The 23,466-nt window shown below is 40.5% G+C and overlaps 1 protein-coding gene across 5 annotated transcripts in view; it reads right to left on the bottom strand.

Annotated features, from left to right (window-relative positions):
• The window catches only part of ARHGEF7 (Rho guanine nucleotide exchange factor 7), a 116,530-nt gene that overhangs the window by 71,626 nt on the left and 21,438 nt on the right, over positions 1-23,466 (bottom strand). The gene's annotated exons all lie outside the window — the stretch shown is intronic.

The raw sequence follows: 23,466 nt of genomic DNA, 5'->3' as shown, positions 1-23,466 counted from the left end.
TACCATGCTCATTTCTCCCCCCTCAGACTGAGGATCATCTCTGGTCCCAGAAAGCAGCAGTTCTAGCTGGGCTGTACAGGTGCCAACATCCCTCAAGCTTGAGTAGCACTTACACAGCTCAGAAAAGCAATGCCACACAACACACACAGCATCAAGCAGTCAGAGCCACACAACAGTATACTCTGAGCAGTTATTGCTCACATAAATAAAGTCAAATAACTACTTCAACAAGTTTCACTGGACTACAGATAATTTTAAAATACTTCTCTTAGTTATTTGAAGCTGTAAGGAGTAAGGAGAGGCACCAGGGAATTGCCTAGATGTGAATTTTGTAAGGCTTTTCCTCAAACACAAGGAATAGTAAAAGACTATGTACACAAAAAAGGCATTAAGGAGAAAAAATAATCTGGTTTAACAAACAGACATGATAGGTTTTATTAATAGCATAATTTATAAAGTCAGGCTGGAGATCAGCTTAACCACTGCTCAATTTGGGGAAAAAATTAAGCTGCTATGGAACAAAAAAGTATTAAGAGTGTGAAATTTCCATCATTGCTACACACTTATTGTAGTAGTTTTTAAACAAACTTGAAGTGTGAACAGAATCACAAAGCCTAGCCCTGATCCTAAAAAAATTAAATACACAAGACAGGTGCTCATGCAGAAACCAGAACTGGATCAGAAAGGGACAACAAGGGAGAAAGAGAATGACTAAGAAAGGGAACATTTCAAAAAAGGTTACAAATTATAGCTTAAACTCACAAAACCTTAAAACAACCCATTTTAATCTCACCTTCATTCTGGATTCTGATAGAGCCAAGAGCTCTCCACAGTCAGGCTAACTTGAGAACAAAAGGTTGAGAGGAAGCCCCGTTTCCTGCTACACTCAGACTATAGGGGGTACCAAGAACAATTTGATTGGATCATCCCAACACGTAGAGTGCCATAAAAAACCTGTATCCAGGACATGCATCCAGCCTGCTCACAGGAAGCAGCACAATGGGAGGATGCAAGAAACATTTGCTTCCTTGTGATTTTACATGAAGCAGTTCTGACAGGAAGCCACCCTCAGCAGATCATGGCCAGTACGTTCAGCAGCAGCCTACAATAAAGGGGGAGGAGGACATGACACCCTCCAGAGGGGTCTTCTCCTAACACAGCAAATGTTCAAGAAATAACTAACCTAGAGAGGTAAAAGGAGAGGGAAATAACGTAAGTGTTCTAAAATTTTAAGGCTAATTATTGATTATAAACCCCTTATCTCAAAAAAAAAAAAAAAAACAAAAAAAAAAAACTAAAACCCAAGGAAATACACAGCCCATAACAAAGCAAAACTAAAAAACCCACCAAAAACAATCCAAAAGACCCCACCAAAATAAAACACCAAACAAAAAAAAAAAAAAAAAAAAAAAGAAGCCCTGCTAACCACTTACACCCTTCTCCCATCTTAGTGGAGGTTTGCTCATTTCACAATATATCTGAAAATTTTGACAGAGCAAGAAAATCAAGTAGCCAGAGAAAACAATCTACTCCAGGTTTTCACGGGAAGTCTGATTTGCATGTGGCCTGTAATCTTTATTCTGGTAATTATGGACAAATCAGCTGTAGAACTGACTCCTACAATTTATCTTGATGTTAAGAAGAATAACTTCTCATTCAGTGACACTGGATAGCAAACTCCCCTCCATCATTCAGCATTCCCAATTCTTCAATCGCAAAATCAAAGCTGGATTTTGAGATCCAAATATCAAGCCAAATTATTTTTATAACACAATATATTACCAAATAATAAGGTCTGCATAACTAGGTCTGCATAAATTACTTCTATAATACTGGCATAACCCACTTTTCTAATCACAGCAGAAGCACAACATGAATTCAAAGCTGCACATCCCTACAGCTCTGTAAACCTAAAACTACAAACACTTAGAAAGGTATTGCTTTGCAAATATTAAGATTTGTCTTTTGAATAGTATGCAACAGCTATATATAGACATTAAACAAAGGTTTATGGAAAAAAATATTTCCAATATGTCCTCAACTTCCAGGCAAACAAAATTTATAACTCTGTAGACTCTACCTGTGACGAAATTCACCCTCTTGTTCATTCAATCCTTACTTTCCACCAAGAGTCAGATTAAACATTAGAAGGAATACCAAAATAAAACCATCATAAATCAGATCAGATGAGGACCAAGCTAAGCCAAATCTTTTGAACAAAGTATTTAACTTCACCTTTGTTATTAAATACCACAGAACTGCCCACATGCACATAAGCATTAAGATGAGAGGAGGAGAATGGGGTGATGCTCAGAGCGATGGTGTTTGCCTTCCCAAGTCACCACTAGGAGTGAGGCAGCCTGGCTTTCCTGGAGCTGGCTGAACATCCATCTGCCTGCTCATGGGAAGGAATGGATTCACTCCTTGCTCTGCTTTGCTGGCATACACAGCTTCAGCTGTACCCATGACACTGCCTTCACCTCACCTGGGGAGTTTCCTCTCACCTGTACCCTTCTGCATCTCTGCCCCACGCCACCAGGGCAGAGTGAGAGTGTGGCTGCACCACAACACCCCCCAGTGGATACCATGCTCTGAAGGCAGAGCAGATCAGGCCAGCAGTGACCTACAAACAGCACTATCAATAACACCCTAGAGCACTCTGGCACTTTTGGTCACTGACTGGCAGGGCCTGCTACTTGCCTACCCCCACCCACAGATCCTGGCTTCCCTTTCCACACACCACACTAATTCCAAACACACAAGCCTGGCTTCCCACAACTATACAAGCATTTTCTGCCCCCAGATTCCAACTGGCTCCATACTTTATTGATAACAATTCTATGACCTCTTCCAGGTCATTAATGAAATGTTACATAATGTGGTTAAGTGGCAACAGCAGCAAAACCCCTACAGCAAGATATACACGGGATGGTCATTCTCCATTTGAAATTTTAATGAAGTTTTATTAATAAAGTCAGATTTCAAACTCTTCATCACAGCCATTTTCACTTTTCCATCACTGACATTTCTTCAACACCAAACAAAATGCCTTAGAGATTCATTCCATCCACATACTGGCTGTTCGACTACCACATTTACCCTCTGATTTTAAACAAGATTAAACTCTGCATGGATATACTTGAACTCCATAACATTAAAAATTACCTGAATGTATTATTAGGATCATTTTAAGTCATCTAAACCACTAACCCCCAGTGGATGGAGACTTCTGTTCAATGTTTCTGTCTAATAGCAATAAGGAAATAAAACTAACATAACAATGCTTATCCCTCATGTCCCTGCAACAACCAGTACCTACTGAAAGAAAAAAACACTACAAGAGAGCTTGATGAAAGAAAAAGGAAATGAGAAAATAAAGTTGAAAATATATCTGAGAGCAGACTACAGCAAGCAGTAAGCCTGCAGCAAGATCCTTTTCTTCAAATCAGTCAGTTTTAAGGCCTCATGTAACCTTCATACTATTTTATTTCCCCCTTCTAGACCTTAAAGTCAGAATCCAGTTAGGAGGAAGTATTTTTAAAATAAAAGGTACTTCACCTGATTAAGCAATGTCGATAACTGGAGACAGAAAAAAAAATTGGGGGTGGTTCAGCCAAGCTTTCTTCTGACACACACTTTCTTCAAATATGTCTTCTACAAACCTTAACTTGCTTGTATCCTTTAACCAGCAGAGCATCAGTAAAGTTGCATCTAACAGTCATAGCAAGAAAAGTTCATATTCTGGTTAAGAGTAAAATAGAGTAAAATAGAAAGGTTTTTCTTTGCTAAACTACTGCCTTGAATATACCCAGGTACAGTATTCCCAGCAAGCATTAACACTTAAATCATCTGACAAAAACAGGTGACAGCTTTCTTTACAGCGCTGCATCACCAGCTGCAGCAGCTGAGGAGCAGCCCAGGCATGTGGCAGCACAGACAGGGCAGCTGCTGCTCACCTCCCCAGCCAGCCCCAAAAGAAGCTGGAAGCCCTGGGCTGTGTGTACTAAAGCAGCAGGACACTTTCCAGCTCAGTTTTGCAGCCTCAGGCCCCCAAAAGCAGAGGAAAGAGAACATTGGCTCGCTCAGCCGGAGGAAATAAGAGGAAATGAGCAGAGTGGCCTGACAAAGCGCAGTGTGACACCACAACGTGTCACTGCACCTGCTCCACTCACTGCAGTGCTCTTGGCCATGGCAGCATGAATAAAGAAGTGGTAGAGAAAAAAAGCAAGTCATGTTAAGAAACAGGTAATTGCAAAAAGCACTGGGAATCCCAACACCTTTCTTTGTTGGGCCACAATCCTTGGAGCAGCTGAAAAGAGGATGCCACAGAGGCCATCCACAGTTCACCTTCCAGTGATGACATCTAATAAACCCAAGCTGAATAAAAGATCCTGTAGGTAAGCCCAGAAGCAAATGACAGATTTGTTCATTTATTCTCACATTAGGTCAACGCTAAGCAGTGCTGCAGCTATTATGCAGCAGCTGCTGCTCGAGCTGTGCATTATCATCTGAAAGCTGCAGCAGTAAAAGGAGAGATAAGAAAAGCAGGGAACTATGACAACTGAGAGGAAAGGAAGGGGTGAGGGGAGAAGAGATGATTACAAATGTTCTGGAAATCTCTATGAAGCATACTGCTGCCCAAATGTAGCACTGTACAGCACAAAAGAAAGCTAACAAAAAAATAAGTTCTCTTTCAAAAATTAAGAGTAAGCTAAAAGGAAAGGTTGGAAAATAACTGGAAGAACAGACCTGCAGTACATGATTTCTCTGCCATTTGGTAACATTTCACAAGAGAAACATCAGTGGTAAAGAATAAATAAAACTTAAGAGATGGTCTGGAATAAGTTTTGCTGCTCATACAAACCTGTTCCTCAAAAGTAAAAACCTAACTCTATTAAAACACCACATCAACTAGAAAGCTTTAATTCCTGCAGCTAGTAATGCTTTAATTCCTGCAACTAGTAATGCTTTTAAGACATATCCACAAAAACAAGCAAAACCAGCTGTAAAAATGTATGTGGAAGTTTGTAGAGTCTGTGTGCACATCTGTGTGTGCATGCATCCAGATACACACTTAAAACACAAATCCAAAGAGGACAAAGGTTAAAAAACCTGGTTTAGAATTCTAAAGCTTTCCAGCTCCAAGAATTTTTGCCCAAACCCAGACACATCAAAGCACTAAGGAATCTACAGAGCATTAATTTCAAATACTAAACAACATTTTACCTAAGAAAGTGCTTCGAAGTCAACTTCTCACATACACAACCTATTTTTCATCAACACAAGCAAAAATATCATTTCTAAAAAAGAAACACAAAGAAATGCTGTTTCTTTTTGGAGATGAACTGTACACTTGCTTAAGCTTTCAAAATCTTTTTTTAGAATGTAACACTGCAAGTTAGTATCCTCAAATGAATTCTTTTGTAAGATGTCATAGAATTTTGTATTTTTGAGCATAAACACCAACTACTTTGCTAGTAGTAGCAAAACAAGATGTAATTTAAAAAGCATAAATAGAAAGCTTAGCACTGCCTACACTTCTGTAAGTAAGAAAACATAAGAACAAGCCCATTCCAAATTTCTACCTGCACAGCAAAACAAAAACTACATTTATTACAATCTTCATCCTAAAACACTTTCAAATTGCTTTGTAGGTTTTGGTTTATAGATGATATCACAAAGTGATAATCTCAGCTGACAGATAAAGACATTCAGTAGCACACAGTATTAATACACAATTGAGTAACACGGCTTAAGGAAGCTCACACTTCTAGAACTACAGGCAAAAATAAAAGTTCTTGGAATTAAATTACCAAAGAAAATTTGATCGGGACACTGAAGCTGAGACATCTCAGTTCTTGCCAATGTAACAGGTTACACCTACATGCTTGGCTGAAACAGCAATTGCATAAGCACCTTCTAGTGCCAATGAAGAGAGGCACCTCAACAGGAAAATTGGCCAGAAACATACCCTGAGAAATTCAGGTTATTCAGCCAGCAAAACCCATCTCTTACTGGTATTCACAGACAACCATGTACGCTAGTCTCCTAAAATAAATCAGGAAACACAGATGTGGAAATGCAGGCCAAAATGCAAAGGGAATACTGTGTCCCAGTAAGAAGACACACAGCATTGAGGAAAAAAAAAACAAGTATACATTTGGAAATACAGACAGCTCTGCTATCAAGCAGAGTAAGCAGTCAGTGATAAAAATGGTGAAACTTAATTTTCACTAGTAACTGCACAAGGCATACACTGCCAGTACATCTTATAAACATAAGATATTAAATAGATATTTTCTTGAGAAAATCACATGAGCAAGGTAAAGGATTTTCCCAAATGAAATAGACTGTAGAGAAGGAAAGCAGCTTCTAGGTCTTACTACTCTTCCTCCAACCCTATCCATCACAAAGAACAAAGCTAACAGCTACTCCAGGACTGTGATGCTGATTCTGAGAGCAGACACATCTATTTCATGAAACCAGTGCCTTCTTGTATGAATAGTCCATTAAAGATCAATGTCACATAAGAAAGCCTATGAAGTCAGGTTTTAGGGCTGCCTGCAAGCCAGATGCTGGTACTCTATTTCAGTACATTTGTCAATAATTTGAAATTGCAAAAAACCAGAAGATCTGGCAGATTTTGGTCTTCCAAGTCCATGTGATGTCTGTAACACTATAAACTGATCACCTTCCCAAGACTACAATCCCTCTTAGACATGAACAACTGCAAGTAAGGAGAGTAGCTGATCCCTTGAGTGGCTGCACTGCTCTTTAAATCATAGTATTAGGTTATGATTTTGGGAAGCTACTCCTCGATTCCACAGCTCCTGCAACTTCAGACTCTGTTGGGCAATCATCCTGTCACCACCCTCATTCAACATTATCCTGCCCTGTAGTACTAGTGCTAGCTCACAGATCAGTGTCCCACCTTCTCCATAATACATGAATGTCCAACTTTCAAGTAAAGTTACTGCAACAGAATCTGTAAACTGTTCCCATTTGAGAGGGGAAACATACATTATGGCATCATCATTTTTATACATCTGCGATTTCTTCCTGACTTTTCTTTGTTCTTTCATTAAGACTTTTTCCTAGCTTGTTTCTTTTTAACTTATTATTGAGGAAAAAAAATCTAAAAAAAGGTCTCTGGCACAAACTCCTGACCAAGGCTTCATGCTAACTAAAAGTATCAGAAGCACTGAAAAGGAAAACTGACCTGAAATAGATCAGTCAGTCACAGTGGAAATCAAAATCACACAAGAGCAACAAGGACAGTGATTAAGACTACCAAAACAGGATGCCCAAAGGGCCTGGCCAGGGTCTGGAAGTAGTTAATGAACATAAGCACTCAGAATGAAATCATCTCCTTCCCAATGGCTGAACTGAGTAGCGACACAATAAATATTTTAAGGCTCAGATTAAACCAGTTCCTAGGAAAGAGGAAGTTGATATATTCAGGAAATTTTCAACTAGGTTTCAAATGTTACGAAGGGAGAGTCTACTTCTGGCATACTTGAATTGTAGATTTATTTTCTAAAATAAAAAAAGTACACATCAGCTAAACTGTGAACATCTCCATACTCTTACCTAAAAACACAGGAAGGATGGCTTGCCATAACTGATTTCAGATGCCTTCTGTCTAGATGCATGTTCTGCCAACATGTCTCAACTAATTTCTGAAGTATCAGCTTAGTTTCATATGTATGGAGAGATGAAGAGAGGCCTATACAATGAAGCAAAAAAGCTTAATTTATATAATGAAAAATTTTGAGAGGGAAAAAAAACCCTAGGAAAGCCTATTATTTCCAAAATAGGGATTGTTACCTGCAATCCAAATCTCCATTTGCAAGTCCAAGTACCACAGGCACACAGTAGGATTGCTGAGGCAGACTTGACTCAGAACAGTAGTGTTCAGAGACAGGGTTTTTACAGGCATGCCCAGAGCAAGAGCTGGAGGTGGGTGAAAGGAGGCATCTTTTTGCAAAAGATTTTCTACTACATGAGGTTATCATCTCCCTCCTAAAATAGTCTGCTGGCTGTTTTACTACACTACCACGTGCTTCAACCACAGTTTAAATGCCATCACATGCTCACATTTCATCTGGAACAAATGTGTGCAGCCAAGTGATCAGATGATGCAGGGATTCAGCATCAATGGAGAATGAACCACGGACGGAGCACGAGCCAGAAGCACAGACCCACTGACCTCAAGTGTGCTTATTTCCCCCCACTGCTTATCAGCTGGGGAGTCTCTTTTTGCTGTGTGCACACATACTTTTTTAAAATAAACATGTTAACAAAAGAAACAGGAAAATCCTTAACATTAAGTATGTACTAGTAGCCAAAGAAAAAAGACTGAGGGGGAATTGATATTCTGGTAACAGTCAGAATTTGACTAAGTATGATTAAACACAGGTAAAAAAAAGTGGGAGAGGGGAATAAAGATAACAAAGAAATGCAAGAATTAAAGGGAAAATAAAGAAAAAAACATGTTACACCCTTCTGGTAAGAAGGGATTTAATCAAAAATCTCAATTGCTTCGTTAATACACTGTGGAAAGTGCCAAAAATTAAGAAAAAAGGCTGACTCAATTTTCATATAGCTTGTTGAAACTTTCATTTAATTTAGAATCACAAAATGGAAAAGAAGTAATTCTCAAGCAGTTAGCAGAAACGAACAAGCCCCAAAACCAACACTTCAGGTTTCAACTACAGTAAATTAATTTCAATACTTCCCTTTTAAAAATTGATTGAAGAACACAGAGCTGTAGGCAAATCCCTGAACTACAGCTCCTCCCCAGCACATCCTTTTCCCTCCCTAGGTTACCATTATGACTCCAGCCAGAACAAATTATCTTTAAAAAGGGGCCGAGGGCTGGATCTCTCCCTCTCTCACAGGTACCTGCAACAATGTGATCCAGCATCCTTCACCATTTATTAACACCCACTTTGAAGGAGCAGGCACAGGACTTTATCCAGGGAGCAGAGACAAGCCTCACCACCATCTGCTGCAGTGACCAGCCCCTCCTGCTGGGGCAGGGCTGGTGGAGCTGCCTGGGCACCCCTGGGGCCCAGTGTCTTTGGCCAAGGAAGAGAGGAAACTGAAACTGAAGCCAATTTATGCAACAGCCTGTAAGGTGAGGGCATCCAGCAGCTGCCAGGCCAGCAGACAAGTCATCTCTGAAGGACCAGCAGACACCTCAGGGAGAGACATGCAGCACACGTCTAGGTAAAACCATTCCTGCTCTGGATCTGCAAGCCCACAGATCAGTGCAAGATTTCAGGAGCAAAATCTCCCAGACCTTCTCTCACACCACTTTATATGCTTTTCACTCAGGGGAGGCATTAAAGTGAACTCACAGAAAACTAATCCAGCAAGTAGAAAGCTTGCTGCAAATGTCATGAGCTAAACCAGTCCAGCATCAGACAAGACCAGCACCTGAGCAAATGCATGGGAGAGAAATATCCCATATATCCCATCTGCCAGGGGAAAAAAAAAAAAAAAACAAAAAAAACCCCCCCCCAAAAAAAACCCACAAAAAAAAAAAACATCACAACCAAACCCAAACACTTAGCTACAGTCCAGCCACAGCAAATCATCCAGCATCATTCAGTAGTAAGTTTCTGTAAGAAATTCAAAAAGAAATTCAAACTTCATATTTATGGGAATATTTATAAGAATTTCCACATTTCAAACTAATAAAAGTTGCCCTCTAGCAGGTTACAAGCAACCACAAAAATTCAATCCACACCAATTCTACTTATTCATAGTAATGTCAGGGAATTCAATTGGAAAGAAATAAAGATAACTTCCTTTAAGAAATTAGCTATTGCAAGAATTTAATAGCTCTGATTCATCAGGTGATACACTACATGATGGGCTTGGGTAGCCAAGCTGACAAGGGCAGCTAGAGGTGACACTGTGAGCAGTCAGGCCCAACAGTTTATCCTAATTCCTTCTTAACAGTCTCATCTCCACAGTCCAGGGTTCTCCCAGCCTCGTCACCTCGCCCACTGCAGATGCCTTAACTTCAATGCCCTTTCCAAAACACAACCACTCCCACTCCAGCCTTCATAGAACAGAGTCCCCACTCCAGCCTCTCACTGGCAACACACACTGCCTCACCAGTGCTGCCTGGGCCCTGACCCAGAAAGCACATCCTGGGTTTCCTATAGCCATCCACTGAACACAGCAAGCCTCAGCCACCATCAGATCAATGGCAACCATACAGAGACATCCTCATCCTATCACCTGAATGACCACCTGAATGCAGGCACCCAATGCTGAGGAGTCCAGGCCCGTGGTGGTTGATGCCCTGTATGGTCAGGAATGTGTCTGTCCACAGGCACTAGAGCTTGGAATCTGTTGCAATACTCAGGTAAGCTACCTTGTCCTTTTACAAGTTACAGCAGTTCAGGGACTGGCAAAGATGACTTTGGTGTGAGCCCTTTTGGTAATTTAAGTGCTGCTCCTCGACAGCAAGGATCTCCAGCAGAGGGCATGCACTCCTCCGAACAGCAGCTAGCGAGGCCATCTGTGGAACCAGGACAAGCACTGAAGAAAAATCAGTGACAGCCTATTCAGGCCCAAAAGCTGCATCTCAGATTTGCCAATAAGGAAGAATAGAGAAAGGCAAATATGATATAGTAATACTTCATCGAGGTTTTTTCCAACCATCTGTCTCAGGGACTATCTGCATCTAAAGGTCTTAAATGGATTTTTTAGATTTCTATAGTCACTTCATAAATAATGCAATTTCAACTTCTACAAAAACCACAGAAATCATTTGCACAACTTAGTTACAAGGTGAAGAATCACTTCCATTCATTTGTTATGACCTTGCCAATTGCTTGGGTTTTTTTGAGTAACCCTTAGCTCCTCTGCAAAGAGAAATAGAAAATAACCTTTCCACTTTCTCCATGCTGCCTGTTACTGAGAACCTATTGATCTCACATATTCATCTCTTCTGTTGACAGAAGACTCAATTTATCTGCACCTCACATGGACTCTATTCCTTCATTTTCTTGTAACAAGTTCTGTTAAGTCTTGAAATGGCAGACTATTCCATTTCCTTTAAATACAGCATTTCTCCCAGGCACTGCTGTAAATATAATTCATCTTGATGCTAGAATTCACAGAATAGTGAGTGACCAAGCACAGCATCTTTGTGATTTGCCAGGACTCCATGACACCTGTCAGTAAAAGAACTCAGACACTAAATTGAAATTTTAACTACAGGGAGCAACATAATACTTGGCACAGCCTCAGCAGCAGAGGAATGGAAGGCAGAAAACATGAACCAAGCATTTAAAGATCAAGGAAGGAAAGAAGGGAAGAGGTCCAGAGATCTATAGACCAGTAAAGCAAATGCCTAAGCTTGGTAAATTATTAAAAGTTGTAACAGAAAAAAGAAAACAGAATTGGTGAGGTTGGCATAAATAGGGAAATAGAAAAGAATTAACATTGCCTTGGTAGAGGGAAGGAGCCTTTCCAAAATGCTTCTATACATCTTAAAGCAATTAGCCAAACATAGGGCAGTTCAGATAATACACCATATCTGAATATCCTTTGAAAAGATAACACAACAAGGACTGGTTTTATTTTAAACAAGGTCATTTGAGCTAGGAAACTCCTCTTGAAGATTCAGAAATGCAACAGAAGAAACAAATAACAGTATACCATCAATTGCGTTTGACCATGAAGGGAGTACCAAAAGTGACCAATAGTGATCTAACTTGGGAGCCACATTACTCAACACAATGTACCTGCAATTTCACACAAGGCAAGGAGAGAGAACTTTAATGAGCATATGAAATTATTTGAATTAATCAGAACTTGAACTCACAGAACAGCCACCATACAATGTCATAAACAGCCAAACATTAAAGTGAGGGACAAAATCCAGTGCCAACAAATGCAAAATCTACCCCAAGGCAAAATAATAGGGAAAAAAAACCCCAAGCTCCATCATTATACCTGTACAGAAATGAGTTCTCAATTAGCTATTTACACTGACAGGTAAAAGATGACACTAAGACAGCAACCTCAGGTCATTAATTAGCCAAATCATGGAGTCCAAGAAAAACAATACTGGTAAGTTAGAGGCAACAAACTGACTTTTTTACTATTTCTGTACCTAAATACAGCTGTGGTCCACTGTGATACTACAAAACAAAAAGGGGTACAGAGATGCAAACTGTTTAAACCAACTAAATTAATATAACGGTATTCACATGAGGAAAAAGTGAACAAAATGTGTTCATCTTGGAAAGAGATAGGATGTAGTGCAGTGCCTTAATGCCATGTGAACTCACATAAAGCATGGAGATCTCCAACACAAAAACAAAGGCACCCACTGCCACCAGCTGAAGAAGCAAAAGGAAATTATTATAAAATAATAATAGACATAGGATTTACTGCCATAGGATGCTGTGAAGGTAAAGAGAGCTCAAAGTAGCATTAGAAAGCTATTTAAATAAGCTACAGAAGGAGTTCCACTGAGCTGTTAAATATATAGAGATACATCTGTGACTCCACAAGAAGCTCCTCAGCTATGGACTGTCAGAAGCTGGAAAGATTTAACAGCAGGCATCATGCTCTATTTTTACTAGCTTGTCTGGGATTTTTACCATTTCTTCCAGGCAACTACTACAGACCTGCATCTCACAAGATAAGGTAAGCTAGCCTTTGATGTGAACTTGCATAGTTATCTTTAGGTCATTGAAGGCAGTAAGACTATTTCTACATTTTTAATGTCCAAAACCAAGCTAAGTAAAAAGTTTTTTATGCTAGTGTAGTTATGACAAAAATCTTCTGTAAAACAGTGCTTGAGTAACAGTAATTAGCATTTATTTCCCAAATTCTCAAAACCATGCATCAAATTTTGTTTCACAATTATTACAGGATTTAAAAGTTGAGCCAAGCAATTAAATTGTCCAATTAATATTAGAAGACATAGAAATATTCTGAAAGCAGTTACCCCTGAGAAGACTGAGAGAACACTGTAGCTAGCTCAGCCTGACTGCACCCTGTTACTCCAATGGCCAGTGCTGCCTCCACAGGTGTGCCCCCCACACCTCTCCACTGTGGGACCTGGTCACAGATCACAGAATCATGGGGTGAGTCACAGAAAGTGGCAGGGCTGTGTCTAAGACTGTGGACTATTGGGATTACCTGATTTCACACTAGCAGTCCATAGCCACAGCAAAAGATGTGCAGCAAACCTTGCTCACCACCAAAAGGGGCAAACACTGTAATGCTAATACCACTAAATGCACCCCCTAAACACCAACATAAGTTTGCACCACTTCAAAATTAGCTAGCAATCATGTCTAACCTTAAATAACAGCAAGGAGATTAGCAAGAAGAAACAGCTCCAAATATCACTACAGCAATATGTTAAAGTTATGGCACAGAAGTAGCATTTTGTTAAAAAATTTCATGTGATACATTAACACATGAGAGTTTTATCCCCACTTAATCTTTGCTATTTAAATACCACAAAAAAGTTAGCCTTAGTCTAGAAGAAACAAGTCATGGATTATTATACTGACCCATCTTCACACTTGATACTGTGCAGCTGAAGTTTATACTAATGGGACTTCTGTGGGAGGCTCACAATTTTCTAATATGCAAAGTCAAGTTTGCTGAGTTAACAATGAGGCTTCAAGTACAACTGAAACCCTTACAGGGAAGCATTTAAAACTGAAACTATGATTTACATAATACTTTCAGATGAAAGGATACCAACCAAAGCTCATGGATCTACACCATCCTCAGAAACACAATTCATCACTGTAAAGCCATAAACGGCTGTAACACTGGCATTTAGCACAAGTCTCAGAAAAAGCCAAACTAAGAGCATATATAAACCATTTTTAGATTATTATTTCCATTACACTCCCCAAAAAGCCCATGTACAATTCTTAGTGAGATCACTAATGTGACTAATATCAGTCTCAAGATGTCAGCCTCTTAGCTGTGACACCAAAGCAGAGATCCAGTTATTTCCAGAGTCATGCAGCACTGGAAATCTAACTTCTACAAGACATGCAGACTGCAAAATATTCTGATTTATTAACACAGAATATGCCAATGCAATGAAATAGAAAAGCAAAAAGTTGCTCATTAAAAGCAGTAACTAGGGTTGTGATGACAAAGATCCAGTCTCAGAGGAGCCCCCTCAAAGGTGCTGTGTGTGGCAAAAGGAAGCATCACATCCTGTGTGATAATGGAGTACAATGTGCCATTCTAGAAACAGGTTAAAAGGTAAACAAATCTTTCCAACTGGATGCTCCAGAAGCATTAAGAAATGCAAAGACATGATTCCAACAAAGTGGAACTGCTTAAAAATCTTCAGCAGTTATCTCAAAATGGTATTGCCAGCAACTTATCTTTATGGATGACATCATCAAGAAAGTGACTTGTGTTCCAAAAAACAAAACAAACATCAAAAAGAATCTTCTTATGTGGGTGAGAAACTCTTTCAAATACACTGCAAGAAACAATGCAAAGCAAACAAAGCACAAGTTAGGACAAAATTGAAGTTTTCCAAGAGATCACAACTCCTAGTGATCAGTAGCAAGAGAACACTCTTTTTAACCTCTATTTAGTAACAGTAGCTCTGGAAATAAACATACACTTTTAAAAAATCTGACACAAAGTATCCATTAAAAGTACTTCTCATTTGTTAAGCACTGACTGAATATGCTTGTTCTGTACTATCAATCTGCCAGGTAGAATTTGCTTTGCCAAGCCTTGGCCAGGCTTCTAGAAGAGCCTGCCTTATTTTGCACTGATTGGACTGTTGCTCAATACAACACACCTGATACAACAATACACATACACTGTACAGGTACAGTACATACTCCTCATATTTGTGCCCTGCAACATCATTAGTTTTAGTGTACCCCAACAATAAATATCCCATCCACCCATGAAGACTGTGCTCAAAGCTTGCAGCACTGGTTTGCACACTGCCTTTTACAAGGACTTCCTTTCAGACAGGCATTCAAACCATAATCCCAAACTTGATGCCACCTTTTAAAATGGAGTTAAGCCACAATGCAATACTTGGATTTTACCAAAGCAATTCAAGTCCTGCTTCATGGCAATTCACCCCCCTAAACTCCATGATTCTAGTGCTTTCTGAACAATTTAATTTCCAAGTACTAGAAGCCACTGGGTCTTCCAACACAAGAGTATATCCTTCCCAGTACCACCTGCCACCCCAACTAATGGCCAAGGTATTCTGTCAAAAACTCTTCCAGCCATGAGAGCAGGTGAGCAGCCATGCTTTCTCCAAGTTGCTTGAGTGCAAGTTCTCTGAATGTCAAACAAGCCACAGCTCACTGCCTGTGGGAAGGCTGCATCTGCTTGCATAAATTCCCTCAGAGAGACTTTTTAAAAGGCAGGAAAACAAAGGAGGAGAGAGTTTCATGCTGTGATTTCACATCCTTCATTAACTCACAAGAAGGGCACCCAAGGCTTCCTCTTCTGGACCACAAAGCCTCCCTATTCTACAGAAGAAAAAAAAATGCACAAAGATAAAAAAGTGTCTGTAATATTAAAACCAGAATTATTTCAAACAAACCTCAGTATATCTCACTTCAAGCACCATCACAGTTACCTGAGGGTAGACACTGCCATGAAAATATAATTATTTCCCTTGGGTCATTTATCTAGTGAAACTATTAGTATTCAGTAGGTAGTGAGGACACTCCTTGATGAGACCTGCCTTAACTACTACCAAGAACAGACTAAACTTGAGAGCAATTACAGCAATTAGATAGAACTCTATCCAGCTTCAGCACTTTCAGTAGTGAAGTAAAACAAGTAAGACCCTATCTGAAGGGCTGAGCATGGCAGTGCATTCCCCCAGTTCAAGCCAGTCAAAGTCTCTCACAGGGCACAAGTAGAGGTCTGACAAGTTTTACCTCCAAGAAAAAGCAACTGCCCAATTCAAACCATGTAAAACAAAAGCCACACCCAGAAATGAGGAGGGGGAGCTTGCCAGACAAAGAATGACACTGCCAGTAATAAGTTTTACCTAAATTTAGGACAGTATTTTTCAGCTGTCTGGGTCAATGCCATCTTCTTTTGCATCCCTAAAGACTTGATCCCACCCACCACAGGTTATCCTCTGGAGAGGCTTCTGTTGTTGACCATAACAGGAAGCCTCTCCATAACTAACTTTAGCTGGGATCCATGAGACAGAGCTGAAGCCACGGGGAGGAAAGGATAGTGTTACAGACACCTGCAGCCTCTGCTAAACCCACTTGCTTTAACTACACACTCAGCTACAAAGTTGCACTCTCCCTTTCCCACTAGTTTTTGAGCCCATCAGGCCCCCCTTTGCTGTAACAAACTGAATTGGCTAAAAAGTAAATCAATCCAGTTTTTTTCCTGGAATAGTTCTCAGCGATTCAAGCACCTGACCGGCATCACAGAGTCTACAGTAAGCAGTTGCAACAGACAGAAAAATACTTGTCTCTTTGGCCAGAAACAGCACTGACCTTGGAAACATCAGAAATCAGGGTTAGACAGCTGATTGCTAAGCTAGGAATGACAGGAATGAGGAAACAGAGGCAAGTCACCTAGGAAAACACTGCAGAAAGGAAGATTAGAACTCAAAACACAAGTGGAAAACAGAGCCAACAAGAAAGAATGGGAGAGGAGAAACAAACAGTTACTAAGAACTTGGTGTAGAAGCCAAGTCATATCATCTCTCTGCTATCAACACTTAGAAAACACAGCAGTTGAGAACATGCCCAGCTCAACACAAAGCAGAAACCTGAGCTTAGCACCACTGGCAGATAAGCTGACAGCTCAGGTGCAGAGGCTGAGATGGAGACACAGAGACACACATCTCCCACACATCACCAAGCTGCCACAGAGAACTTTCTTTCTCCCTGCTTTTTTTGAAGTCTAGGATCACCTAAAGATGATCTACATATTCACTGCACAATAATCTATCCTCACATTTTGTGCCAGCCCCAGCTCCTTCTTGACCTCCACAAGGTCAATTTGGTAGGAAAGCAAGCAGGTTAGCAGGGTTATTTCTACCAGCTGACTTCCTGCACCATCTCACCTTGGAGCCTGCCAAGCATCCATGCCAGACAATGGATGGGCAAGAAACAGGTAAGTGATGGCATGTGTCACTGCTGCTCTACTGCCACAAGGGTTTATCTACCCCTAGGAGCACAGCCTGGCTTCAGCCTGCTCTGCACTCACAGCTCCAGCTGAGGCCCAGAGGAGCTGTGTCAAACCAGAGACACCCAAGGCTGCAGCTCAAGCACCATGAAACAAGGGTAATACCACTCCTTCAGAAACCAAACAACAACAACAACAAAATACTGTGGAAAGCACTACATTCCTACAGCACCTACTAATTCTGCCTCCAAACTCATACTTAAATCCAAGTCTGAGACCATCCAATGGATAAAGGAAGAGCAATGAACAGCTTTCCAGCTGGAACCAGGCAAGGTTCCTAGAAAAAAAATGAGCAATTACCTGTTTAACAAAATGCACATACAGAGGGAGCCCAATAACACTTAAGAAATTGCTATGCCAAACCCAAAAAGCAACATCCACATCAGAAATGGAATTGAGGGTAGTGTGATGTGCAAAAGTTAAGCCTACAGTTGTTCCAGTCTTGCAATGCTTTTACAATACAAAGATAAGTATTCCACTTACCTATTTTAAACTAGACCAATACAAAAGCTGATTTATTTACACCTGTGCAAAACAACACCAAATTACAGTGTTTTGAGTGTGTCAATTGAAAACAACAAAGTGCAGCATTCTAAGTTACAACAGTCTCTCACTTCTGTCCCAAAGTGTACTTTCCCAAGACCTGAGATTTTTTTGAGTGCTCTAAAGGCACATAAATGTTGTCTGCATTTGCTGACAACAGCTATAAATAAAATGACACTAATTCCCTTAGTTTTGAATGCTATAGTGACATTTGAAATACCTCTAGCAAGAAATATTAACCAAAAAAAATTAAGAGATAAGCCATCTTAACAAGCAAGTACAGGCAGGAAACAACTAGCTGACTGGCATCCTCAAAACTGCTGAGCCCTCCAAGCCAACTAATTAACTTAGGCCATAAATAATACGTAGATGTGGTCAATTTAACTATCAGCAGTTTACAATATCAAAGTCAGGTAATTACTACAACTTTGTATTTTAACAATGAAGAATTCTCTTTCAGTTTTACTGCCAAGTACAGAAAATAACTTTAGCTGCATTTATCCATGAAATTTATCTTTTGCAAAATGTTCATGTGACATCAGGATGAAGAACTAGCCTAAGGCAAAGGGTGTGAAAATGCATTTTCTTGTAATTTACTTTATGCTGCTCACAAGCCCACAGGGTGGATGGATTTAAATGGCCTATTCAAATAATGATTAGATTAGTATAGATTTACATCCTGTTCCATGTTTGTAATTCAAACACTTTCCTAAACCTTTGGCATCAATCTTTAGAGAAAAAAAAAGTGAACAATTACCCTATCTCCACACACTTAAATGCTTTAATATACATGATTTAAATGCTTTATCAACAAAGGCTATGATGAACTATACCATGATTTCTGCAGAGGCTTGCTTTTAGACAAAACACGGTAGTTGCCTAAAGTGCACATTTTGAGGGCGCTCTATGACACTAATAAACATATAGAACATGCAAAAAAAATAAAAGGCATTTCAATGTGTTTTGAACAGAAAGCCAGTTAATTTAACAAGTAGGAATCTTTGTGCCTGATGATTTAAAATCAAATGCTTCCAGGCACTTTCTGCTAAGAGACTTAAGACTTCAGAACTGTCTTTTTCTTACCTCATTTCTATTCATTAATTAAGTGAACACGTGGGGGGGTGTGATAAATTCCACTCCCTCTCCCACTCTCTTTGCTTTGTACTGACTGAATGAACCTCAAAACACTTGAAGAATAGGCTGCTCCAGTTAAAAAGTATGTAAAGGTCTATTTATTTGAGATTGGGTTGCTGCTGTCAAAAGAGGACATCCCAGACTCCTCCCTTCTCCACTGAGTCCTCTGTGCCAACCACTCAACTGATCCAGTTCTGAGGGCCAGTCACAACTGGAAGAAAAGTCTAATACACATACTGGCAGGGAAGCAATGAACAATTTACTGGGAATCTGTCAGATCATCTAAAAACAAAGCAAAATGTATTTCTACTCCAATTTCTTTAGAAATAATCATGAAACACAATGTAAACTCATCTAGATGATGTAAAAATAATACACAGACAATACACACTTGCTGACACACTTGTGCCCTTCTTTGCCATGCTCAGTCACTGCCAGGCAGGTGGGCAACAAGAAAACATATCCAGAGTACCCATTCTTGAAATTTTTCAAAAGGGAACTTAAAGAAGGGGGGAGGGGGAGGAAATGAGAGATAATTTAATTAAAGCTAGAGCAGTGGTTCAGTTTTCAGCAGTACTTGCCTAGGAGAACTGCTTTTGCTGGCATTTCCAGCCAACACTCTCCTAAAAACATCATGCAAAACAACCTAGGGATTGCTGTGAAGCAAGAGTGGACATCACATGGAGAAGACTTGATCAGGCAGGAATTCTGCAAGTTATTTAACAAGTATATATCTGGCAAAAATTATTAAGCACATTATCACCATATTCTCACTAAACATCACTAGTCCTCTCTCTGATAAGTCTTCTATCCTCCTCAAGAAAAACATGTCAGGGTAGGGGACAGAAAATAAGAGTGGAGAGCATGGGAATATTTTTTTTTAATCTAGATATTAAAAAATCACTCAGCACTAGCAGGAGAGGATGTGTGAAGATGCCCTTACATCAGCTAGTAATAGCATGTATTTGTTTTTGGGTTCCCTCACCTCTAGTTTTTCCTTTATCATTTCACAGCCTAAGGCAGCTGCACCACTACCTTTTATAGGGCTGCTGAAGGAAGCAGCATTGAAGATTTGTATCAAAGGAGCTTGGCTCAGTATTTAATGTTTTATTTGTAAACTGGACTCAAAGGCAACTGCTACTTAACAGTTTCTAAACACTCCATTCAAAGAAGTGTGGCCAACAACAGTCAAAAAACTGGAAGAAGTCTATTACTTCAACTGAAGTTTGGGAAAAAAGAATTAATCAGGGTTTCATCTACTAAACATGAACCTCTAGCCCAGGGCTGAAGAAGGCAAAGGGTACCCCAAGAATGCTTCACCCTCTCCCTGTTGGTCCCAAAAGTAAAGACACAACACAGGCTCCCAGCAAAAGCTGCCAGCAGGGCAGAGCCACCTCAGGACAGCGCTCAAGCAGACAGCCCTGCACAAGAAGGAAAACCCCTCTTCTTTCCAAGGCACCAGTGCTCAGGCCCGTGCATTTACACTTGGCCCACAAGATGGCACTGACAGAAACACTTTGCTCCCTCTTTTTCCCTCTGTGCCTGCCTCTCCCTGTCACCAGGCTGACCACTGGCCCTGGACTGACTCAGAGAAGGACTGCCACCTACTGAAAACACCACATCATTTTCCCACACAGCTGAATCTCCCTCCTCACCTGCCCCCAGGTTACCCAACCAGCTGGATCCTGCTGGCTTCATCCCAGAGGAAGAGGCACACAGCTGAAGGCAGCTTTTATTCAGTAAAAAGTGTCCAAGGTTTTCAGTACTACAATTTTCCCCATGACCTAGAATTTTTCAGTATTTCCTGAAAAACAGAAAGACCTGGGAAAAGCTAGAAGTGTTAAAAAACCATGCTGCTCTTCACACAAACTCCAGCTCTCAGTAATACTGACAGGACCAGCCCAATATCTGATGAAACATCTAAACACAGTTAACTAGAGAGAAATAGAGGGCTCAAGCTGAAACATGCAAGTGCTAGAGCCATTTGTGTATTCAGCTGAGCACAATAAGATAACTCCCCTTAAGGAAATGGAGAAATCACCATATTCTAATATTTCTTTTCCTTTTAATTAGAGCAATGTGCTTTTCCCCTGTCCTCAACACCATCTTTCAAAATCAAGCCTGTGAAAACTACACTCCACTGCAGAATGCATATCACCTTTCCCACACATGCCAGGATATTTACATGCAAGCCAAAGTCAGGAACAGTTGCAAAGCTGGAAGCACTTAAGAAATCAGAGCAACTCATAAAAGACCTAGATTTGTTACTCCACAATTTACAGATAACTGAAATGATTTATGTCAACTCTTAAGTTCAAAGAAAAGTCAAAATATTCTGGCAAAATGACGGCAAACAAAAGCAGCAGCCTGCTTTGCCAGGACGGACTCTCTCCTGCACAGTCCTCATCTGAGGTAAGGTTCAAAGCAACTGCTCTGCCAGAATTCCTCCCTTGCCAAAATGATGCAATACAGTCATTGTCACAAGAGGAGAAAGTTTTCCAGGTTCCTGAAGAGACTGAGCACTGTTATCTCATGCACTGCAGGATGCACTTCAGCTCTGAGGACTTTCTTAGTCCGAATGCATACATTAAGGAAACATTTTATGGCATTAAGGTCTGCAGGTACCCAAGTTTTCTTCACACAACACACCACCAACTATAACCTATTTTGTATGGGGTTTTTGTTTTCCTCAGTCACACACATGATTGGGAAATAACCTGACAGCTAATGACAATGTAGCTGTGTTCAGTATACACAATTGTACTTGTACAGTTCAAGATTTATCTACTTTTCTATTTTCAGTATGCTTGCCAGCTAAAAAATCTCTTCAAAACTATTCAAGAGAAAAAGTGTATGTGTAGGGAGGGAGTCTGAGACCTCCCAAGTCCAACCTCACAAGGCACTCATAAAAACTACAACTGCAACTAACAAGACCATAGCCATCCTCTGGGAAGTAAAAAGGCAGGCAGGTCCTGACAGAAACAAGACCTGACTTCTGAAATGCACTTCTCTGCTGAGCACAGCAGGTGCCACACTGTCCCAATGCCATCTCCTACTGTCCCTGCTGTTCCCTTGCTGAGAGGGGCAGAGCAGCTCACCTGCTCCCCTCCCAAGAGCTGCCTTCACACCTGGCATCCCCACCACCTCTGCACTGCTTGCTCCCTGCTCAGGGCTAATCAGAAGAGCCCCCCCTTCCCACAGCTCCCACCTTCAGAAAACCAGCAGATGAGCAGATGCTCCTCACTGTGCTTCACAACAAAGGAGGGCACAACAGAGCTAAAGGAATCAGAGAGCAAGAAGTCCTCTGACAAGTCAGGAGAACAACCTATAAATCACAAAGCACACTCTTCTCCCTTTTTAAGCCTTAAAGGCTCTGAAGTTGTGCTCAAAACCCTCCAACTCTCTCTACCCACCCTTTTCTCCCAACTTTCCTAGTTACCACACCTTCCCTCAGATGATTAACTCTTCTATCAAAGAAGCAACCAAATCCTCTTGTGAAAAGTCTGCTATATTTGAGCATAACACTGAAGTCTTCTGTGTTTTTACTATTAATAGTGCAATACATTTTAATTGCTAGATGAAGGTTCATTTTATTCTCAAGATCCAAAGAAACACCACAAATGAAGCAGTTCCACAGAAGCCTCTCCCAAAGCACAGAGCAACTCATTTGCAAAACTGCTCTGAACAGATCTATCCTAGTGCTGTGGTTTGACCTGGCAGGAAGCTAAACACCACTGAGCCATTCACTCACTCATCCCCTAGCCCACCCCCCAACAAATGGGATCGGGGACAGAATTGGAAAGAAAGGTTAAATTCATAGGTTGAGATAAAAGCAGTTTAATATGGCAGAAAAGGAAGAGAAAATAACAATGATAAGGGAATATAGAAAAAATGTGATGCACAAGCACCTGTTGACCAGGGCCCAGCCAGTGGTCAGGAGCAGCAGGTGGACACCCCCCAGTCACCTCCTCCCAGTTTGAGTGCTGAGCATGACACCACACGGTGTGGGATGTCCCTCTGGTCAGCTGGGATCAGCTGTCCTGGCTGGGTCCCCTTCCAACCTCCTATCCACCAATCTCCTCCCTGGCAGGACAGCACAAAAATCTAAACAGTCCTTGCTTTAGTGTAAGCACTGCTCAGAAATAACAAAACAGTGAGTTACTAACGTTATTCTCATTCTAAATCCAAAATTCAGCATTATACCAGCTTCTAGGAATAAAATTAACTCAATCCCAGCCTAATCTAGGAGGACTAGTTAATATTTACTATGTCACTACAACTTGCCTTGTGCATGCTGACCACCAAGACATGTCTGAAACATTTTGGGTGTATTCTGACACATTAGACTCTCCTTCACATTTGCTTCATGCAGCAAAGAAAGGAATGTGCACCCATGATAGATCCATTGTGCCAGTCTCCATATGCACACTGTCTTATATGTTTGTGTTCAAAGTACCACAAATCGGGCAATACAAAAGAACTGGCAGGAATTAAAATATTCATGGTCTAATTCAAAATTTTTAGATTATTTTTTTTACCTTGAAAGTACTGAATATAGACCTCAAGCAGCAAAAA

This window comes from Molothrus ater, chromosome 2 (genome assembly GCF_012460135.2).
Source record: "Molothrus ater isolate BHLD 08-10-18 breed brown headed cowbird chromosome 2, BPBGC_Mater_1.1, whole genome shotgun sequence".
In the NCBI taxonomy this organism is placed as follows: domain Eukaryota; kingdom Metazoa; phylum Chordata; class Aves; order Passeriformes; family Icteridae; genus Molothrus; species Molothrus ater.
Note: the sequence above shows the minus strand (reverse complement) of the source record. Positions and strands in the feature narration are given on the sequence as shown.